This window comes from Giraffa tippelskirchi, chromosome 13, assembly GCF_054371585.1.
Source record: "Giraffa tippelskirchi isolate mGirTip1 chromosome 13, T2T-mGirTip1v1.2.pri, whole genome shotgun sequence".
NCBI classification, from domain to species: Eukaryota; Metazoa; Chordata; class Mammalia; order Artiodactyla; family Giraffidae; genus Giraffa; species Giraffa tippelskirchi.
In genome coordinates this window covers 40,954,931-40,958,732 of record NC_137287.1, presented here as the reverse complement: position 1 = coordinate 40,958,732, position 3,802 = coordinate 40,954,931, and the positions used below count along the sequence as shown (strand labels likewise).

The following is a 3,802-nucleotide window of genomic DNA, read 5'->3' as shown; positions in this document are numbered from 1 at the left end:
AAACTGAGAGACAGAAAACAGAGCAGGACTTCCCTGGTGGTACAGTGGATAGGAATCTGCCAGCCAGTGCAGGGGACCCAGGTTTGATATCTGATCTGGGAAGATCCCACATGTCTCAGGGCAACTGAGCATGCACGCCACAACTGTTGAAGCCGCTTGCCACCACTAGAGAAAGCCCGTGCGCAGCAATGAAGACCCAGCACAACCAAAAATAAATAAGTAAATAAAATTATAAAGAAAGAAACCAGATTGGGGCTGGGGGAGGGGTGGGGAGTGAGTGCTAATGGGTGCAGAATTTCCTTTTGGGGTGATGGAAATGTCTGGAACTAGACAGGTATGATGTTTGCACGAAGGAGACTAGTGAGACTCTTTCCCCATCTGTCTGAGTGAGGACGGTGTGTGGGGGATGTTGTCAGAGTGCAAGTGTGTTGTGCTGAAAGGCTGCATCTCCATCAGCCTTCCCCACAGCGGAAATCTGTAAACTGGCCTCCCTGGCTGGAGGAGGAGGTTTCCCTTGGTGGCAGCAAGGGGCACGGAGGTCCAGGAGCCATGCTACAGCCCCATGGCTTCCCACATGGCCAGTTCTCTCAGCAGAGTCAGCTGTGGCAAGTCTTGTGTGGCGGTTAGACATCTTCCCGGCAGAATCCCCGGAGAATTCTAAATTTCAGTTGCACTCTCTAAATTTTCATTAAGAGCTTTCACCCAGAGAAAATGATGGATTAGATTTTATCATTGGAAAGAAGCCAGATAAAATTAGCTGCCTTTTAGTCCCCACGGCACCCCCCTCACCTCCCTGCTTTTCTTTAAAGTCTGCTTTTCTCTCTTGGTTCCCAGGAAACAGGTGCCTGTGGATGTTTATTCGTTGAAAATACTGATGTTCAAGGCTCCCTTTGAGCCTCTCTGCTTTTGTTCCTTCAGTGATTTTGCTTTTGCTCCTATCTCCTCAAGTCTGGGACAGCTTTGGGCCTTGGGCTCTGCATTGGAGAGTGTGTGGTTTCTTTCTTCTCCCCAGTAAAGCTTGTTTGTTGTTAGAACTTTATAGCCATAAGCTATAGAATATTTTTGCTGCACTAAAGAAATTAATCTGATTCCATGTATGTCTTTTCTTTTCTCTCCCAAATTCTCCTTCTTGGCAAAGTTAACCTGTGTCTCATCCATCAAAGTGTAGTTAGGAGTTTGCCTCCCAACAGCCACTTTTAGCAAAGCTGTCTTCTGAGAGGTGACTGTCTTCTGTTACCATGTGTGGATGGTGAATTGTGAAAAACAGCTGTTATTTCTTCCCACATCAGTACAAGGAAGACAGATTATTCTGCACAAAAACTCAGGCTTGGATCAGTCTGGAGGAGCTGAAACAATCGGGGAAGCCCTGCAAGGCGGCTGTTGGTTACAGGGGCGAGGACATTGGAGTTATTCATGCGGGTGAGGGTTCCTTTAAATTCCACGTGCTTTAGGCTTCTTTAGCACATGCACTAAAACTGGAACAGTATAGAGATTAGCATGGCCCCTGCCCAAGGATGGGGATTCCTAGGTGGCTCAGTGGTGAAGAATCCATCTGCCAATACAAGAGACACAGGAGACAGAGGTTTGATCCCTGGGTTGGGACGATCACTGGAGAAGGAAATGGCAACCTGCTCCAGTATTCTTGCCGGGAAAATTCTATGGACAGTGGAGCCTGGCGGGCTACATTCTGTGGGGTCACAAAGAGTCAGACACAACTGAGCACATTCTGTGGGGTCACAAAGAGTCAGACACAACTGAGCACATAGTGTGTTTGTGTGTGTGTCCGAGCGTGCACATGCTCAAGGATAACATGCAAATAAATGCATGAAGCATCTGTATCTTTTCATGATTAAGTCAGTTTCTCCAGAAGAGTGATTTGCAGATGGATACCCTGCCCCCATTTCTAGGAGACTCTGTCAGGATTTTGAGACAATATGGCTTGAAAGAAAAGTCACATTAAATTTTAAGTTATGGTTTGCATTTGGAAAATTTTCTAAGAATAAAACTTATTTTTATTTCATACTGTTAACTCTGGATCAGAAAGTATGACAGAGTCTTCTTGGCTATTAAGGCTGTGTGGAATATATATTCTAAGAGGGTGACCTTCGGGACAGGGAGAGACAAGTAGGGATGGGACTTTCTGTGATGAGCACCAGGGCGCTTTAGAGCTGCGGCGTCTCCCTTTCACCGTGTTACTGCAGTTCTTTTACTTGCCACTAGATGCATGTGAGTGCCCTTCAGGACTGTAGTCATTCGGCTGATAAATCTATTCCTGGCAGTCAGTAGATAGGTATAAATTCCACGTGGAGTTCAGCAGAGATGTTGAGGCAGGTTTCAGATGCCTTGTCACAGGTGTCCCAGCGTCTTAAATTAATCATCTGGGAAAAGGAGATTTTTGTGCTGTGTTGAGATGCAGGCGGATCCCAGTGTGTGTTCCCTGGAGCCTGGGAGGAACCTGGGGTCGGGCGCTGAGGTGAGAAGGACCCGTTCATACACGACGGGCTTTCCTGGTGAAAACCTTTGATCCTCCTGTGGTGCCAGTCCCAGCAGACTCTCAACACCCACCAAAGTATTCCTTCTGCCTCCCGCCCCTAAATTTAAATGTCATCCCGAAGGTGTTCTCTTGGCAGCTGAAAGGACAGTTTTATTGGTTTCTCGACACTGTTTCATGATGATGCCGAAACCTCTAGGAACGTTTTTGAGACCGTGGTTTCAGGGCTCACTAAATCACTAAAACTGGGGGCCTAAGACAACACTGGTTGTCTCGCAGGCTGGAGCTGGAATCAGAGATGGTGGTGTCTCGGGGCCATGCAACTTCTGGAGGCAGATGGGGCTGCAGCAGAGATCCTTCCAGGCTTGCCCAGCTCCTGGGGCACCAGGTGTCCCTGACCCGAGGCCATGTCCCTCCAGCCTCTGCTTCCATGTGGTTTCTCCTCTGTTGGGTTACCAGTCATTGGATTTAGAGACACCCTGGTCCAGGATGATCTCATCTTAAAGCCTCTTTACTTAATTCCATCGGTGAGGACCCCGTTTCCACGTAACGTCATAATCTGATGTTCAGATTGTGTTTGTTGTGTTTTACAGTTTTCTGTATCTGTGATGTTTTGACATCTTAAGGAACCTAGCTTCTAGACTCCACCCCACCTCCTTATCCACCCCACATACTGTGCCAACATTCCCCCTGCCCTTGGTCACCCAGGACCAGGGACCAGACAGCTGGGGACAGCCCCAGAGCCCCTGGCCCCCGGGACTGAGAAAGGCTCTCCTAGGCCTCCCCCAGCTCCTGCTTCCACTGTTGTGCTTCCCCGTGGCCCTGCACATGTGGCTCCATCTCTGGGGTCTGTGAATTTGATAAACTTGGCTTTCCCCAGATGTTCTTCTGTGGCCACACCTGACTGCCTGTCTCATGAGAGAGCACACAACAGCCTGGGCACGAATCATGGTGGACATGGGTATTTGGGGGCACTCTTCAGCCCCCCGTGTGGACTGCACACATGTGTACATTGGTGTTGGACCAGCAGGTCTGGCCACTGTCCACCTCCCTTGATGGACCCTGGGACTGGGGGGCTGGTCACCTGCTGGGCTGACCCTGTCCCAAGGCTGAGGCCCCAGGAACCTCCATCTGGGCTCTGAGGTGCTGCTGACTCAGTGCATTTCAGATAAGCAGGAAGTTCCTGGGAGGAAAACCACAAGCTTTATTTTTATTTAATTCCAGCTAGTCTGTGGTTTTTGGAGATGGCCTTTAAAGATTTGTGTTTGATTTTTATCTCAAAGAGAATGCAGAAAAGCCCATGGGTCGGGG

The 3,802-nt window shown here is 48.9% G+C and overlaps 1 pseudogene; it reads left to right on the top strand.

The window, feature by feature from the left end:
* Positions 1-1,442: 1,442 nt before the first annotated feature.
* LOC145533580 (U6 spliceosomal RNA) lies at positions 1,443-1,517 on the top strand (annotated as a pseudogene).
* Positions 1,518-3,802: the final 2,285 nt, after the last annotated feature.